Below are 19,492 nucleotides of genomic sequence, written 5' to 3'. Positions count from 1 at the left end.
TTCTATTTCGACGGCCTCCGACTTAACCTCGCCCGTTTCACAGACGGTGCATGTAAGGTTTCGCGTAAAATGTTCGTGCACGTCTATTTATGAAGCTGGTGAAAAAACTGCATACGTCCACTACGGCATCCATCATAATGGAATGCATCATGTAACCGCGCAAAAAACAAAGGACAAAGAAGGAAACACACAGGGCAGGCGCGGAACTTCAACTGAGATTTACTCCGGGAAATCCCACATTTATACATGTATCATAATCACACTTGCCAATCATCAGACAACCATCACTCGACGTTGGCATGCGGGCGAGAGCTAGTGGCACAAATTTGCATGTAAATATTTGAACTCTTTATCACTCGATGATACTGAAGAGCTGCTTACGCAGCTGCCAGATTGCATTTTTATACAGTAAGCTTCATAGATTTCTCGGCTCAGTTGTGACGCAAACAGCTTCAAGACTTTTGTGTCGCGGAACCTAGGCGTGCAATTACGACAGTGGCGACAATGATCAGCCAATTTGCCACCCCCCCCGCCAATCCTTCTACTCCTGCGCAGTGCTCCTGCAGTCTAACGTTTAGACAACATCCCGTCTGCCCTCTGTAGCTGTTGCCACAAGAGAGGGCTATGTGGTACACTACCCCTATTCTGCATGGGACGAACCTGTCAACGGGCTTGATACCACATTCATTTCTTTTTTTCTTTCCCGGCACCATGTTGCACATGCCCGCCAGTTTCTTGGGCGCCGTGAAAACCACGGGTACTTCACATTTTTCAGCAACCTTTTTGAAGCGGTTAGAGATTTGGTGGTACTTCTTCTAAGAAAATAATGTTTTATACATTGAAGCACAAAAGTAATGGATATGCCAAACTTTGTCGATCCAGCCTCAGTCCGGTGAAAAACTAGCCCGTCAACGTGTTTTAACCTATATTAACCTGTGTCACGCGAGCGCAGGTAAACGTGAACACACATCGCACTATGACAGCGGAAACTGTCTGCGAAAATGTTGGAGTTAGGAATCGCGGCTGCAGCCTCGAAGCAATTGACTTCCGGGCATCTATCGCTTCAACGCGTACGAAACGTCGAAAGTACAGCGCATACGAAGGTACCGGCACTACGCGCACTCTGCAAACATCGCATACCGCTTTGAATATGAGGCCCGCGCGGGCGCGCCCTTTAGCCACGTCGTAGACCACTTTCAAGACACACGAGCACTGGCAACGCATCCCTACGGGGCGGGGCGTCTACTACGGCGTCCGCGATTCTCGTGGTCCGCGGCGGTTCCTCCACTCTGCACGGATCGGCGGACAAGGAGGATATCGAGGCACCGTAGCAGCCGCCGGAGAAGAACGCTCTAAAACCCCTAAATGGGCTTTAGAACGCCCCTCCTCCCTCGCCTCGTGCGCCACAGGAGAGGACCACACTCGGGTTTTTAGCAAAACCACTTTCACTCGGTGATCAATAATGCATCGACGGTGCCATTGGGCTGCATATATCTAAGTATTTTAATGATTAAAAACAAGAAAAATGACCCCTCGCTGTTCCAATGTTTAGTTCTTAAGGGGTTTTCCCGTCGTCGGTGCTGGTTATTCGAAAAATATTTGAAAAATATCGAGCATCTCGAATATTCACAATGAGATTCGAGTACGGAACCGAATAAAAGGCTATTCGATTCGCTATTCGAAATTTTCGAATTTCTCCCATCCTTATTGTACACGCGTAGCTCGTGTCGCGAGCCGCGTGCTCGCGCTGCACGTGGCGCTCGCACTCCGCGTGTTCTCGGTCTGTCTCTCGTCACTTAGTAGGTGGACGGCACACTTAAAACAGTGATACGTTATCTTTGTTTTGGCGACAGCTACGAGCAATTACTAGTGCAATGACTTACAAAGGCTTTGGAAAGATTAAAGTGCTTTATGATAGAGAGTGAACAATTGCCAATTGTGTTGACAACTACACTTGTCGTTCTGTCACGTGGTCGCCTCGCAGGCTAGCAGACCACGGGTAGAATTTCCGGAAAATGCCATTATATTTGCCCCTTACCTTGCTGCCAAAGCATGCTGCTGCACGCTTTTAGTACATTTCGGCACTGGCCACTTAACTGCGACAATGTTTCTCACCTGCTTGTCTTGTAGCACACTCCGTCCCGAAAGGGGCCAGCATTCAGTGAATGTGCCCGAATGTAAGCTTACTAAGCGTTGTCGCTGTGTAAGTCGTCATTCCGTTGGGTGCGACGTGTCCACTTCCACCGACGAAATGCCGTTTCATGGGCCCAATGGAATGACGCAGTAAATATGGCGGCCCACCGGCACTGAAGCCCTAGGCCAACGCCGCAGACAGCAAGGAGATAACGCAAGCTGCTCGCGGGGCCGGGCCGGTGGTGACCTCGGAGACGTGGCGAAAGCACTGCGTCAGAGTCATACAGTTGTCGCGATGCTTCCAATCTCATAAGTGACCTTGACTTGGTAAGGGATAGCCATAGCAAAGTGGGTCTATTTGGAATATGTGCCATATAGTAGAATCAAAGAAAGTTTCACAATTACCACTGCACGTGTTGAACAAGCGGGACTTCAGGAGCACGGTCTGTTGCTACATCGCTCGAGTGATATGCGAATTACCGTAGACAGTCATCGTGTGATGAGTCCTGCCATAGCTGTTTTTGAAAATAATTTGTCGTCACATATTTGTTGCTATTTGTCTCACTTACCAGCTATTTCCTACTGTTATACTCTCTTTAGAAAGTAAGCAAATGCAGCAATAGAATAGCAATATTTTAATTGTTTTCTAATTAAGCCACGTCACCTCCAATTCCAAAGTATGGATCCTAAGTCCTCACAGGATCATGCAGTGTAACGCGGTTCCAACTAACGGGCAGGACGCCGCAGCAGCTTTATTACATATAGTGTTAAACGACCGCAGGTGTTCGAGTGGGAATTAGCATAAGGGGGCAAAAAAAAAAGGAAATTTTCGTAGAAGCTGCTAGGCTCTACACAAATGGTTTTGGTGTCCATGTCTCCCTTCAACGTTTCCTTTTAACGCCGTTTCTTATTTCTATTTTGACAAGAATGGCTCACAAACTGGCTTCAGTATTTCCATACCGCTGTACACGTACACCCGTACTTGACGTAAATGACAATTAAAGTTCGCGTACAACGCGCACTTAGTCTCATGACATTCCGGCTTCTTGGTAGAGAGGAAAACTGCGCAATCGACGATGATTTATAGCGTGTTACTAGACAGGCGAGAAATCGGTCGTCAGTCATGTGGACCACGACGCACGCTGTCGTAAGAGGGAGAGAAGAGAGAGAAAGGAAAAGGGAAAGTCAGGGAGGTTAACCAGACTGAAGTCGTATACGAGGAAATTAAGAGCAGAACGCACGCTGCGATATTCATTTTCTTTCTTTGCTTATTGAATGAGTCATTAAATTGAAAGCAACCGGTTTCCGGTCGTTCCTTTACTGCTCTACGATGGCGAAAGTTACCGAGCTTGCTCGATGCATGCTGTTCGTAAGCGATTGCGCGGCGCATGGTAACGACGTCATAGCAGCAGTAACACATCAGCATTCAGTGTTGCACCAGCTTCCTGTAAAGGCCTTTTCAGACCTGGCGAGGTCTGGAAAAAAAGAAATTTTACGCATGCTATAGCGTGTAGTAATGTTAGGTATATAAGCTCTGCCTACGTTGAGTCGACACGAACGCTGCACTCTGTACCACAGGCCACGAGAAAGCGTCACCATGCGATACCTGATTCTTGCGCTTGTGCTATTTACTGCTGGTGAGTATCACAGAAATGTGCCAGATTGCGTTTCCACAAGCGTAAATTTCAGAATCTGCGAACGAGCTATAGTCAGTTTCGTCTTTCGCCTTTCTGTCCGACTCCATGAAAGGTCGTATACTTAAACCTACTGTATTCTGACTGCTTCTTTATACAAATTCGTATTTTTGACTCCTACTTTAGTTCGCGTCTCTCGTGAAGCAAGGTGCACCACTTGTAAAAAAAAAGAACCGTCTAATTTGACATTGCCACCAGGTTGTTTACATGAAAGAAAAAAAATCTTGAAGAGTATTTGATTTGTGACCGAAACCACCGTCGAAAATAATAAAGCTATACGTGCGCTGTCAAATTTAAGCACAATTCGCGTACATGCGCCAGCAAATTAGCTTAGCTCATTTCTCTGAATGGCCATCTCCTTACGGATGTATCTTGGTGTTTGTAGTTTTCTTTAGCAAAGCTTAACTCGTTGGCAAAGTTTATGTGTTATACTGATATCAGTGCTCAGCCAAAAGGTAGCATTTCAGCTTTAAATGAATTGTCCTAGCATTTACATGATCAGAGCAAATTCGTTACGCGGCGAGTGGACTCCACCTAACTCGGCTATGTTCCAGAGGTGAAAAGCAAGCGCACTATGCACGGTTTTGAGGACGGATTTTGTAACTCTCAGGTTGTTACCGCAGAAGCTATACGGCCGCTAGGTATTATGGAACAGTGACGGTAGTCACAAGTACGTTTGCAAGTACGCGGCATTGAAATGTGCATTACCCATGGAAGATTATTATCGTGCATTACGCATTTCGGCGCAGGCGATTTTAGACAATTTTGTAGACGATTTCAACGCCGATTTCAACGCCGTTAGTTGTTATAAGTGTACATCGCAGAAAAGCACAGTTTGTAATTGCATGCCGATTCTGCACGACAAACATTGCTTTGTATCATAAAATGGGTGTCAAGAGAAGGAAAGCGCAGTCGAGGGTAGCACAGAACTAAAAGAAAATGCAGGCACGGCATTGTGTCAGTTGGTATATTAAGGATAATGAGAATCACTGAGATAGGCTTTCGTCCTGCTGTGGATAGGCTGGTAATTATGATGACGATGTCATACTTTAGGTCGACTGCGTCTCTTAGTAAACGCATGCATTGTTTACGAAACAGAGCTTGAAATTGAATTATGACAAGTGCTTGTTGATATGGCAGTGATGTTAACGCAGTTTGAAAACAAACCCTCAATATGACCTTTTTGTTGCACTGTGCAAGTTCTTCCGAAAGTGTATGACTTTCTCACCGTATTTTTACAGCCATCTGTGCTTATTCTGACGGAGAAGCATCGAATATTCCCTGTGAGACCGTAAGTGTGGCGCATGCAATGTTGAGTTTTCGAGCCAAGCTTTATTGTTTGCAGATCTGTTTAAAATGGCCTCGCACTAAGTGACAGTGGCATCCTTGCAGGAACCGTGTCCAGCCGGCTACAGATGCCTGCGCATTCGCTGCGTCACGTATCCTTGCCCAGCGAGCCACTGTAAGTTGAACAAAACCACGCGCACGGGTAGTAATATCAGAAACATTTGTTTTCGTGCATTTATGTTGTCCTTAGGTCGGCCTAAGGGCTGGTACCACTATAATTTTTTTATATCCCTCGTTTGGAATGATTACATTGTTTGGGGCACATATGTCAATTAAAAGGAGTAGCAGGTGCCGTCTAAGGTGCCAAAATCTCCTTGAAAATACACAATATAAAAATATAGCTAAAAAAAGTGCCTATGTGCTGCGCGTCCCAAAACCTAGCATATTTTTCTGAAAGCCGCAGTTGTCGATTTTTGAGATCATGGATTCATGTCTTTTTAACCTATTACTAATACGTGACCTGGTACCGCTGCACTATGTTCAATACATCTTTCTTTTCGTCTGCTTATTGATCATATTAATTTATTTGTTTTTGTTTGCTGTGGAACATAGAGAAATGGAGTAGCGGTGGTATTTCCTATGTCAATGGAAATATGTCAAGTTCTGAAATACTAAGTATTAATGAAAGATATATAATATTAATAATAAAGATTATTAAAGTACACATGAACTAAAAGTGCTAACTATTATATTCGCAAGAGCAAGATATTAAATATTTAAATTGGCACATTGCATTCTGAACTGAATTTTATCGAACTTGTTCATTAATCAGCAACTTTATTTAACAATTAGAAGATCAAGCTTTTTCTTTTAACCTACTGTTATAGAGTATTTTGTCACCTCTCAAATGTTATTCAAATCACCAGCATCCCACAGCAAAGAGGAGACAAAAAAACGCATTTCCACGAGTGACCTTCCGTTGTCATTGAATGGCTAAACCGAAGTGCTTGAAAACGAGATATCAGAGCTGGTTCCATATCTCTAACTTTCTTTGCGGATTAGGACAACTTCAGACAACTAAAGCACGCATATCACTTACCCGTTTGCATGGTACTAGTCTGCTGCGCGACTTCGTTTAGAACACGCCGTCGTTACTGCAGATGAACACATTTTAATTCAAGGGAATTTGCGAGGCCTTTTATTTACTTGGACCTTTCTTTTGCTCTTGCAGGTGTAAAAGAGAATTCTACTGATATTGTGTGAAACCAAGGGAGAAAACTCGATTATATGAGGATGCACAAAAACATGGCATGACATGTTTGAGAAATGTGCAAGGTGATTGCGATTCTTCTGCGCCCCCCCCCCCCTCCTTTTTCTTCGGTGTTGGCAAAAATAAATCAAGATGCAAAAAGATAGCGGTATAGCAACGTGTAAAGTAGAATAAAAAAACCACCACCCAAGCACTCCGCACAGATAGTTAACCAGCGAAGTTGAAACGTGGGGCCCGGGTGTTTATCACTGGGTTAATCCCGACGGTGCATTAAAGTCTTTCTCAATTATTGGTTATGTCTTCGTGTTTCTTAATGAGGTTACACGGACGTTCGATGTCTCAAATTTGCTCGGCGGACTGGTTAGCAGCATCCCCCGCCATAGATGCTTGCGATTCATCAAAATGAAATTGCGTCAAAATTACATCTGTACTTGACGTAAGGCAATGAATGGCTCATATCCCCTGAAGCAATGGCTGATAGCCCCGTAACCGCGGCCTCCCCATTATGACGACCGAAGTGAAATTCTACGCTGGAATGACGAGTGGCAACGGAGCCAGCTGTGGAAGACGACGAGGACGACAAACGCGGTAGCAGTGTGCTCCGAGGAAATGATGATGATGATGATGATGATGATGATGATGATGATGATGAAGCTTCAACACACTATGGGGGATAGGCCACGTATAGGGTGGTAATTTGATTGAAAAAGAAATAAAAAGTTAGGTAATAAATAAATAACAAAAATAAAAATAAATGTATAATCAAAGATGAAAAAGAAACTGCGAATACATGAGATAAAGTAGTGCGCCGAGGGGCGCCAACGAGCTAGCTGTAGAAGAAAAAGACCATGCTTGAGCCATTGCTCACAATGATACTTTCAACGCGATAGCGTTAAGGTCCCGGTGTCGCAAAAAATTCGGCGTCCAGTGTCGCTTCGGCAAAGAGAATGTCGAACCAAATTCTGAACCACGCATACCCAGCCACACTCTTCTACCACCAAAGTCGCTCATATATACCTTGTCATTCATTCTTTACAAAGTTATTTTCGGAATATCGAAAACGGCAGCCCACACACACAAAAAAAATGCAATGGTGAAAACGAAAAACACCGGTAGCACATATCTTTTATGTTAGCTCTTCTCAGACTCAAATATTAAAAGTGCGAAACAATAGCTGGAGATCCACCCATGCAAGAGGCCGCGTTTTTACCAGAAGGCTTGCCTTCGTGCATAGCGTTCACCATGAATGGCAACTGCGCTCTTATCTTAAGGGGTAGGTCAGAGTAAACACCTTCCTTCGGTGCATGAAATGAATGTTACGCAGTTTACTCAAAATATTACGCAAGTTTAACGTTAATTACACAATCATGAAAGCTTCACGTGATCTGCAGCAATACAGACGCATTTAACGCATCGGCGCTTCTACATTTTTGGGAATAAGCTTCCTTGTAGCATAATTAAAAAAATATATATATAACCGGCAAAAATTGTGGCAGTCGCTCAACACGCATACCTCAGTTAATGCACATTATAATTTTAACGTTTATATTTGTAGTACATAGCGTGTTACAATGCTTTGTACTCTCTTTCGTCGAGATTTGTAATTTGCCTCTTTTCAATCGCCCTACTGTGAAGTGCGTCGCGTTTCTGCGTTCGTTCTTAACCTGCTTATTTCTAGTCTCTGATATGTTTATCTATATATCTATATTACGTAGTACTCTTTGCAGGTTTTGCTTCGGAATGTTCCTAAAGAACGCGAGTCGCATCAAAATCTATGAGTTTATTTGAGGCTTGCTTGGTGACTGATGGAGAATTTGCATCGCTTAATAGGGCCTATCCAAAGTGAACTTTCTCAGAAGATCAATACCGTACTAAAGTGGAAAGTTGGGCGAGTTGGTATACATTCGTAATGGGAACAGCGCGAACAAGACGACGACGGAGTGAAAGAACACAGGACGAGCGCTGACTCACAACTACGTTTACTGAAACACAGGTCAGGTATATAAGCGATAGAAGTTTATATACCTGACATGTGTTTCAGTAGTGCTTATATACCTGATGTATGTTTCAGTAATCGTAGTTGTGAGTCAGCGCTCGTCTTGTGTCATTTCACCCCTTCATCGTCTTCTTCGCGCCTCTCTCATTATGAATCATTACCGTAATGGATAGGTACTTCAGCCTATGCCCCGTGCCATAATTAATTTGGATTTTGCACTACCATTACAGCTGCGACCATTTTGGTGGCAACATCCATAACTGTTATGCAGACAATGCTGCAAAAATCAATTGCATACACTGTTGTTCGGGAAAAAAAGGTGGTTTCAGCCGCGAGTCACCTGTGAAAAAAGTCCCCTTTTTAAATTGGGTTGGCACTCAACGAACACTGTGTTCTTACCAGAGATCCCGACGAACAAGAGAACAGCGAGAAGTATAATGTTGGATATGATGGAAGAAGACAGCACTTGTAGCTTAATGTGAGCCCCTCGGTCAAATACCTCATCATATATATGTGCATGAATAAAGCACCGTGCTGCATCCGCTGGTGCAGCAAGGTGATCTGAAATCACAAAAATGCCAGACATAGACAGTGCGTGTTGAGCGACGGGGCTGATAGTGGCGTGTACACGCAGCGCAAAACAAACGAGACAGATTGTAAAGACATTACGCGGAAAAAGTCAAGATATTAGCGAAAACGACCCCGTTTGGCTATTGTGCATGAACAGGTTTCGGCACTGTACTTTTACCTCGTGCAAGCGGGCCCCGTTGAATGGCTTGAAAAATAGGATGATTGGCATGCTGACTTTCGAAACGAAAATAGAGACTGAGATCGAAACGTTACCCTTCGTACACCTGCACACTGCATACATGAATCGCATTCAGGTCTGGTTCGTGTAAGGATGGAAGTTATACATCAGCATTGTATATACCGGCATATCAAGCGCAAAGAACATTTTGACTGTGTCACTTTACAACAGCTACAACATCAGACTTCTATGCTGTACTTTCTGCATTACGTTTCATATGCACTTCTGTGCATACACAACATCAGCTTAGGGAAAGTAAACAAAAAATGACAACCATTCCACTCTGAAAATGGAGCGGCAGCGAAAGCTGACGACAGTCAAAGCTCTCAAACGAAATGCATAGTGCTTTCGCTGCCATTTCATCTTCACAGAGCTGAATGGTTGTCCGGGCTCGCGATTGTCGTTTTCGTTCAGCATCGCGGAACGTCCTTCGTGGGTGGTCGTTCCGCGCCGGCGCCGTTTACATTCTCGTTGCTTTTCCTGCGGGCACTCCTCGCACGCATGTTGTTCTTCGGCTGTACGAACTATGTGTGTCCGCTCCATCGATAACCCAGCTATTTTTAGCGCCGATACCTCTCTTGCTTATATACGGCGATAACCTTGACGTCACGCTATTGTTCATGGCGAGCGTTCTAATCTGCTCCGCATTTTGACATATGCGCCACCGAATTGCACCCGTACGTGAGCACGCACAAAGCAAAGAATGAAACTCATGGTGTATGGATTTGTTAGAAATCGCCAAGTCCGTTTCTGTTGCCGGACGCCGAAAAAATCTACGGAAGGTTAGTCATATATACCTTTCGCTGTAATACATTAATACACGACGTCGAAAAGCCTTACGCGACTGCAAAGGGTAATTCAGGAGAGCACCATGTTGGGCGAGTCGGTCGTACATACTTAAAGAAGGGAATTGCGCTAAAAAAGACACGGACGAGTAAGGACATGGACGGATTGCGCCCGTCCATGTCCTTACTCCTCCGTGTCTTTTTTAGCGCAATTCCCTTCTTTAAAACTGCAAAGGGTCTTCTCAGTGATATCGCATTCTGGTGGATTTCAAGTCATTGCGAAATCCCAGGGGGCGTCACTGTAGATAGTATTCCTGCTACCCCTAGCTAGGAGCGATGCGCGTTATCTCTTTCAGCTAACTGTCTTCAAAAGTTCCCGAAAGGTTGCTTCGCAAACGCTGCGAAAACTTCGACAATATATGAGACCGACCCTAACGTGCTATTAACCATACCTATAACAACCAGCCGCTGAATAGACGCAAACATTTCTAGACTTCGGACGGATTGGCCCAGGCTTTCCCAAGTGCTTCTTGCTCAAGATATGATAAATGAACCGTGTCCTCGTGTTTGGCCTACCTGTTAACGCCCCCACCTCAAACCTCGCTTACCCTTGACTGTATCTGATCTGTGTCCGTGACGGGGGCATAGATAAGAACGAAAATACATTACGCTATCCCAAGGAATATTCTAACGCACGCTTAACAAAAGTAAACAGACGCAGTTGCTGGCGACATGCATTGACCTTTGAGAGGCAAATTGTTGACTGCTTGTATAGCTTTCTCACTGTAGTGACGCACCGCTAATCATCTGTGGTACATCTGCAATTTCACTCTACCTCTGCGACTACGAGCAAACGCATGCTGCGCGGGATGCGCATTAATAAGAAGCACGTTGTTTCTTGCCTCGCATGAAGACCAGAAAAAGAAACAGAATATAGAGCAGCGCGCTTATTTTTTTTTCAGAAAGCGCCAATGAGAGCCTCGCTGTCGTTAAAGACACCACCGAAGCAGGCAGTGGGTGATTTTAATTGGCTATTCAATAGCTCTCTCTATAGCAACTGGCAGCTAACTCTGGATACCAAGTTCCCTTTGAAAGCTGATTTGTATTCGCACTAATTTCGAGCACCATTTGGGGCTTGGTCGATTGTTAATCGTAAAAGAAGTGAAAAGAGGAAACCGCCATAAGAGATCTGCATTGGAAGATAATGAATAGTAAGATGAACGACGAAGAAACAGTAGATGGCAGTTTGGGGATATAGCAAATAGTGTCCCTGTATATGCTTATACAGGAACATAACAGCAAAAACCGAAAGGCTCCCACGTGACCAAATTAGCTATGGGCGTAACTTCTTGCAGGATGGATCGATTTAAATGTCATTTGATAAACTCATATTTGATACATTTAAATGACAGTTTCGTTTATACTTCTGCGGTTCTGGGCGCAGTCGAACACACGTCACAGATGTTTAGACAATCTTGTCTAAATTACGCGGTCGTGCCTAAATAGACATTCGGACACGCCCCACGTGGGGAAGCTCCCTACTCCGGCGCTAGATGGGGCGGCGTGTCCAGGGAGAAGCGCGAGAGCACACGGTCTGCATGCGCACCTCACTCGCGACGCGTTTCGGCGACTGCAATAGTGTGGGTCGACGCATTGTTTCAATGCTAATCGAATCGGCGTCGACATTCGTCGTGAGACGCATTCTGCCGGATGCTGTTTGTTCAATGTTCCGTCGGCGATCTTGGATAGGAATGGCGGGGTTAACGTCACGCAGCCATACAGGTGCTATGAAAGACGCCTCGGTCGAGGGCTCGATATTTATTTTGACCAAACCGAAGCGATCTGCGCCTGCACTAAAAGCACGGCATTCGAGTCTTCCCGAATTACACCTACGCCGTAATGAGAGTTGTGGGTTGGAATGAAGTGGGGGGCAATCCGCAAACGATCCAACCTCTCTCTCTCTCTCTCTCTCTATATATATATATATATATATATATATACGTGTGTGTGTGTGTGTGTGTGTGTGTGTGTGTGTGTGTGTGTGTGTGTGTGTGTGTGTACGGGGCGGGCGGGCAGGTAAAGGGTGGAGGAGGCACTTTATCTCATATATATAATGCACCAGTCAGTTATTTTTATATTTATATATTTAAGCGACATGGACCTATTTGTCAATCACACATAGTGGAGCACGGGGGCACACAAAAGTATATGAATTTGCATTTATTTCTTTCAACTATATAAAATATCATGTTGATGAAGGGACAAAAGACAATGTATGCCTGACAGATGTCTTTGATTCCGCCCAGTAGCAGCAGTAGAGCGCACATGAAGAATGAACATTTGCTACAAACGATTTCAATAATTAAACCAAGAATTCTGCTCGCTAGTTTAGTCAATAACATTGTCGAGGTAACACGCAACGAATTACAATCAACATAAATGGCTTGCAATATTCAAAAGAAGAAAAGACAGCAGATGTGTGCGACCTTGGAGATATACAACCCGATTTCCAGCGAAGCTCCTCCTTTCAAACAGTTGCAGTAAAAGTTTCAGTTTCCTGCAGTTATAACGCACACTTTGTAACGTTGCCCGTACATGACTGTTCCGTTTCAGACCTTGCCCGCTTGTAGTGCTTTTGAGCACTTACTGCTGGGAATCTTCAAAAGGCCGGTAATTTGGCAACACACATGTGACTTCGCCATAACATTTATCACGGTGTCCTCTATCTCTCTTTCTCTCTCTCTCTCTCCTCTCTCTCTCTCCTCAAATTGCGCTCGATTTCATATTAGTTGAGCTCACAGTTCTTACAGGACAGTGGTATAAATTATGCGTTGTTCGTAAAACATTCATAATGTTCCGGATTGCTTGCATGCGTAATTTACTGCAAATATCATAATCGGTCTCCTGTCTTTGAAGTTTACCTACATATTTCTTATAACGCATCCTTTATTTTCGCCAAACATAAACAAGGTGTCATGTTTAGTTAACTGAGGACATCACTGAAACTAACTAGGAACATCTTATGATGCATGAACATAGGGGGGGGGGGCGCTGATGACGCCTTCTCAGTAATAATTTGCACAGTAATTGCACATACCATGACTCCCCTCCCCTTTCAAGAAAAAAAAAATTAAACCTGCTGCAACCTGCAGCTATGTCGTGGAGCTATGTCAGCAAACTGGGATGCATAGCTGATAGCGGCCATATCACACGCTCTAACAGAAGAATAAGCATTTTTTACAGAGGCTGTGTCTGATCCAACCGTATTTGACATCATACATAGAGTTTCCATATATAGCCTATAAACAATTTTCGCAAAATTTGGTCTTGATTGCTTTCATAGTTCTCTCAGGGGAGCGGCCTAAATTCTGCCCCGCTCGCTAGACACGCTCCTAACAGTTTGGAGTACATGCATACGTAATATATTGCGAATGCCCCAATTACCCATCTATTTTCAACTTCACCTATGCATCACCCTTTACCTTTTCCTTACAATGAGCAAACATAAAGAAGCTGCCTCCTTTAGTTCAGTGAGGACACCAGGCAGACCTAATATATCCGCCTCAAGAAGTAAAAAAGAAAAGAACGAGGGCTCTATAATTATTCGTAATGCATCTAAATAAGCAAGAAACGTTAAAACTTCCTGACACATTGCACTTAAAATGCTGCCTATTTCTTCTCAATATAAAATATTTGAAACGCAAAGTTCTCTTGGGACATTGACAAACCTAGCAGCGTGGTACTTTCGAACACTTTCTTACAGCTTTTTTAATGCTGTATTTGACCAACACGCATTCATTGTCACACATAAACTTGGCCAATTGTTCAGTGTATGTTCGCAAAATTTCCCCTAAGCATACTTATAATTATGCCAGCGTAGCTGCTTAAGTCTTGCACTGCTCGTAAAAAAAATAATGATGCTATGGAGCACATGCATACGTATTCTATGGGAAATTACGCACTTAATCTACCCATTTGGAGCATTGACTGCACATTTCCCATACTATAGTCCTAATTTTCCCCAGGTGCAAACGATATGGCTTGTTTAGCTCGCCTAGGGCACCGGAGATTCAAACTACGAATCCCATAAGATGCACGAAAACACATGAAAAAAAAAGTGACGGTTACTAATTATTTGCGACGATTGCATTTAAAGCAGGAAAGTGAGAGTTACCCAACGCAATTTGCTTAACATTTCTCATATTTTCCCGGAATTTTAAGACCGTATGTCGCGCTGTTGTTTTAGGTGTCTGGGAAATATGTCCATTAGCGGCTGTATGACACCAAGGAATGTTTCTATGAGTAACTTTCTAGAAAGGCTTTTTCTAGCCAAGGCTATTTTCCCAAGCGACATCCAAGGCTATTTTCCCGAACATATCTACGATAAGTCATGATTATGCAATGAAATTCGACAGTTATGTCTGTAAGAGGCTCGATTAGAATTTTTATGGTGATAAGATACAGAGATGCAACACCATGTAGGCTGCGTCTGGACGGAGATTCAATAGTTGCAGCATTGATAACCCAACGGTTTGATGTTTTAAGGCACACTAGTCGTTCGGCGCGGTTGACTATAGTAGTTATTCCGGACCACCCTCTCGCCCGCAGGTTAAATATAGCTAGCTATGAGTCATTTGGAGTCCTCGCCAGAGTTTCCTCATCAGCACCCTTGAGGCTTTTCAGAATCGTGCCATACAGTTCATTCGCTCCGCTTTTTCATACCATATCAGCGTAACTTCGTTAAAAGCAGAATGTACCCTACAATTTCTTTGCCATCGCTGTTTAATTGCCAGCTTATCATTACTTTATAAATTTTATTCCAGCATACCTAATAGTGCACCCTATATCTTGCCACCATCACGCGTATCCCATTCCATAGTACATTTCTTAAACGTAGCTTCTCCACACACGCGTACTATCACCTTTGCATCGTTTTCCTTCGAACAGCCAAAGACTGCAATGGCGTTACGCACAGCACCGCGTACGCACAGCACAGCAACGGCCCAGCTCATTTGCCTTCATAAAAGCACTTGCCTTGCGTTACCCCTAATAACAGTGTTCATATGATATTCTCTGTATTTCATATTCATTTTAACCGACCTCTTATGCAATATCCCCAAGTGGGGCCTTTAAGCAAATAAAGTGAAAGTGAATGCAAAAGCTGACTATGTTTTCATATGAGGGCGTAGCGGTCCCAAGAAAAACTGGCATGTTGCAAGTAGCGCAAGCGGACATTTGGTAGGGCGATAACTGCCCAGAGTCAGGCCTTCACCGCAGCGCGAGCGTGTATAGTGAATCCCGCACGACGTTCGCTACATCGCGTACATATAGGAGGCAGAAAAGGATCATCTCTGCCCAAGGACGGGATACGTAGTAAAGAAAAGCATTACTTACGTGGTCACGCTGTTAAGATATTAAATTTAGCTACAGCCGTAGTTTTATTGGACTTTGCAGCATGCGGCGGAAAGTTCCCGCTTTCAAAAGAGGGCCGGGTAAATCGCATACTACCGCTCTCCCACTCGCTATTGACAGTGCCTACAGGTGGTGCCTACAGTGCCCCCCCCCTCACACACACACACACGCACGCGTTTTTCGGCTGGCGCATGGCCTGCTGTTCAGGAAATCAAGTGTACAGTGCGTTTTGTTACGAACGGTGGCGAGCTTCCCAGAAGCGACCATGGAAGCCTTCACCACCTGCTGCGGCGACTCGTTTTGTAGGGACGACGGTGTGCCGCGTCAACACCCTCTCGGCGTCGCTACGGCTAAAAACGGTCGGCAGGCCAAGTATTGTTTTCTGGAATCGCCACCACCTTCACGGTTCGATAGGAGCAAGGGAGCCCCTGGAAGATATTTTGTGCTGCCGTCTCATGCAGCTTAGAAGTCATGGACAGATGCGGCGGCCATTGTCTGCGGAGTCAGCACTGGGATGAAGAGACGCCGGCTCGGGTCAAGCACCGTGTCCGCGGTAACCCACTCACCTCGGCGGGGTCAGTGAAACCTGCGCGGAAATGTGTGTAAGACCCCCCCTCCACTCAAAGGCGGGTCGGCTACGATGACTTTGAACGCTCCGAATTGGTAGCAGGTTGAACGAACATTTTTCCCTCACCTAGGGATCTAGGAAGGACAGATTGTTTGTAAGCAGCTGTTGTGCGGCTGCTGAGTGTGCATTCCTATTTCAGTCATGTTAGACTGATGAACTGTAGCGTTCTCATGTAGATACTGTAAATAAATGCAATATTCCTCGTTCTCGATGAGAACAAGTCTCAGTCTCACCCTTCAACAACGTCCTCAGCCTGGATAAGTTGGACGACGGCATGGAGCAGCTACCATCTATATCATGCCCGACCCAAAATATGACAGTTTGCACCTGTACAAGCGAACCAAACTTGTGCCGGCGTATGGGGCATTGTACTAAACTCTTAATGAGGAAAACGTGTGTATGTGGAACGAATGTTGTCTTTTTGTGCCCTTTACCAAGTTGTAGCAGCAAAAGCGACAGCTTGAAAACGTCGAAAGGCGGGTTCTTTGAAACTGTACCTCGAAGTTATCGCGACGGAACTAGTGAGGTGAGATGTCGCAATGATTTACTTCTAAGAAAAACTCCATGTCTCTTCTTCTGCAAAAGAACAATTTCGCCTTCGTTGCATGCATGTAGCTGAAACCGCAACACAAGCCAAAAGCAAAAGCATATGCACAAAGAACATCCAAACCTTCTCACTGCTTAGCGCAGCGTTACAACAGTGTTTTGCTCAGGAACAAAACAATGCTTTAATGCGGAACTAAGTCTCGTATAAGTGCCGCAAATGCGCATTTTCTTTCAAGAAAGTATCTTATCGACGTCGTTAACGAAAACATGTTGAAATTCGTCTGATGTACAAAAATATAATTTCTGAAAATGCTGCTGATTTAGTTGCCCTGGTGTATTGCGTTGTAGGGACAGAGAGAGAGAGAAAAAAAGGATAAATTAAAGGCAGTAAGGTTAACAGGACTGAGGCCGGTTGGCTACCCTGCACTGAAGGAAAGGAAAAGGGGAGGGAAATAGTAAGAACAGAAGAGATAGTCCGCTCTGGATATCGCCGATGTAGTAAGTTTTCTGCTCTGTATATACGTTCAACGAGCTTCCCGACGCAGCTGGCGAGTGCTATATGCCGATATGTTGCCAGTTCCAGCGGTGCCTTCCCTGTTTTTAGCAGTGGTACCGGGTGGCTGCGTTTCCATTCCTGTGGAACGACGCCATCTTACCATGGCCTATTAAAAAGGTTGAGTAGTTCACGTCGTGCACCTTGATCTAGTTGGCGCAAATCAGCGTATGCTATTCCAGTGGGCCCTAGTGAAGGTAAATGCATGCAGAACGCCATAGTAGCTTCTAGCTCTTCCATAGTGAATGGAGCGTCCATACTTGTTTCTCGTGGACCAGGAGTGTCGCATAAAACCATGTCAAAGAATAAAAGTGTCCCGTCGGCGATTTTCGCAGAAAATTTCTGTGCAGCGTCTATCTAACAGCAGTTTTGTTCAAAAGAATGCCGAAGGGCGAATGTCCCACACTATTGGGCATGCTATTAAAATGTAGAAGCGTTCAAAGTGATCGTTTAAGGGACTCGGTAACACCTTTCCGCGATAATAGTATTCTTTTCTCACTTTATTCAGTTATTCCGCTTCTTCTTTCACGGAAAACACGCGAGATTAGGTCCCGAATGCACCAGTGCTTCCTACAAATGAAAAGGACCGGGCGGTCAGAGTCGCGATGCGACGCAATCAAGGTCATCTTTTTGGTAAACAAGAGCGCCCACGACAAAAGCATGAGCGTCATTAGCGATACTGCTACTTTGCAGCTATCCTAATTCGACTACATTTGCTATCGACCCTCGTTTCCACTTCGTGCGTCCTAGAACTCATGCGCTGTGCTATGTAGATGATGTTCCAAACGAATAACTACCGCGAACGTCAATCAACCACGCTAAGCTATGTTATCCCATTGATCTTTAGTTGTAAAAGTGAAACTTGTGAGCACGCTCTTGCTCACTGCACGGGAATTTGTCGGCAACTTAAAACATGAATGAGGTGTGCTTCTTTTTTCTAGCAGACGAAACAATGAAGACATCCGCGATGTACATTTGGGGACAGTTCTTTTCTTATAGAGCTTATTCAATTTCTGTCAGCTCACGATAGCACAAATGTCGACAGCAGAAACTGTCAATGATAATCGATAACAAAAATGATTCATAATATGATAATTAAAATAGCAAACTATTATCAATTAGCCGTCAAACTTTATTACTTGGAAAGTAGAGCTCTCTCTAGAGGTTTTCATGTGCATGAGATCTCATTTTATTTTACTTTTGCCAAGACGAGGCAGTTTCGTCGCAAGGTGTCATATAATGAGCACTATAGTACGTGCTCATTATATCTAATGTTACCTGCTGATAACAGAAAGGGAGATATACGCTAATGGCAGTTTTAGTAGAAAGCAAAGGGCAATATTAGCGGAAAAACTCTTTACATTTGTTTCGCAGTTGTATACTCTGCATTTGTTTCCGCAATTAGATGATGTTACAGCGATAAAGTAGTGCGCCAAATTAACATAACAAAGAAAAAGCTACTATTTCAGTCACAATGAAGAAAGCACAAAGCCAACCTGAGACAGCCTCCTATCCTCTTCTCGGAGGGATGTGTAATGTAAGTGCGAGCTTTCAAATATCTGTATATCTCAAGAATATCCATGTAAGGTCACGTAATTTTAAGTCGCTACATTTTTTATACTGGAAAAAGCAAGAACATCAAGGAAGAACGCGTATCGGAGAGCTTGCCTGAAAAAGATGAACAGACGGTTATCAGGGTTTCCACTACTGTGACGTGTTAAATACGAAACTTGACGTGGTAAATACGATTTTAGACAGTGTCTTCAGGATATTATGTCGAAATCCTATACCACAAGCAGTTGGTATGCTACTAGACGTTATTAATTTCTGTAAACATTAAGTCTTTGTGCATGAAGTTCGCACAGTTTTCTTGCCAGTAAAGACTCTGATTTCTTTATAGCGAGGAGGATCGGACACAGGGCATGTAAGGTGATTTCAAATAGCATCAGGCTAACGCTTGACTTCAATCAACCAAGAGAACAGGGTGACTTTAGGAAGGGGTCATGACATGATATTCGTGTCATCAATCACGACATTTAGAAATCTGCGGAGCACAACCAACTTCTGTATATGGCTTTTAGCGACAATGAAAATGCACTCCATTCAGTAGAGATACCAGCCATAGTGAAGGGTCTTGCGTAATCAAGGGGTATAGGAAGTACACGTGAGTATGCCAGCAAATATTTGTTTATAAAGATTTCACAGCTACTTTACTTCTCCACAAGAAAAGCGGAAAACTACTTATCAAGAAAGGAATCAGGCAAGGAGACACCATCTCTCTTATGCTATTCACTGCATGCTTACAAGTATTCAAGCTAATACAATGGGAAGGATCATGAATGACGGTCAACGGTGAATATGTCAGCGACTAGGCGGTGTT

At 44.1% G+C, this 19,492-nt stretch overlaps 1 long non-coding RNA gene across 1 annotated transcript; it reads left to right on the top strand.

Moving 5' to 3' along the window:
- The first annotated feature begins 3,629 nt into the window (after positions 1-3,629).
- LOC139060559 (uncharacterized) lies at positions 3,630-6,673 on the top strand. The gene is made up of 4 exons (XR_011514922.1): positions 3,630-3,770; positions 5,069-5,118; positions 5,220-5,289; positions 6,346-6,673. It is a non-coding gene; the product is annotated as an uncharacterized lncRNA (long non-coding RNA).
- The last annotated feature ends 12,819 nt before the right edge of the window (positions 6,674-19,492 follow it).

This window comes from Dermacentor albipictus, chromosome 5 (genome assembly GCF_038994185.2).
Source record: "Dermacentor albipictus isolate Rhodes 1998 colony chromosome 5, USDA_Dalb.pri_finalv2, whole genome shotgun sequence".
In the NCBI taxonomy this organism is placed as follows: Eukaryota; Metazoa; Arthropoda; class Arachnida; order Ixodida; family Ixodidae; genus Dermacentor; species Dermacentor albipictus.
Note: the sequence above shows the minus strand (reverse complement) of the source record. Positions and strands in the feature narration are given on the sequence as shown.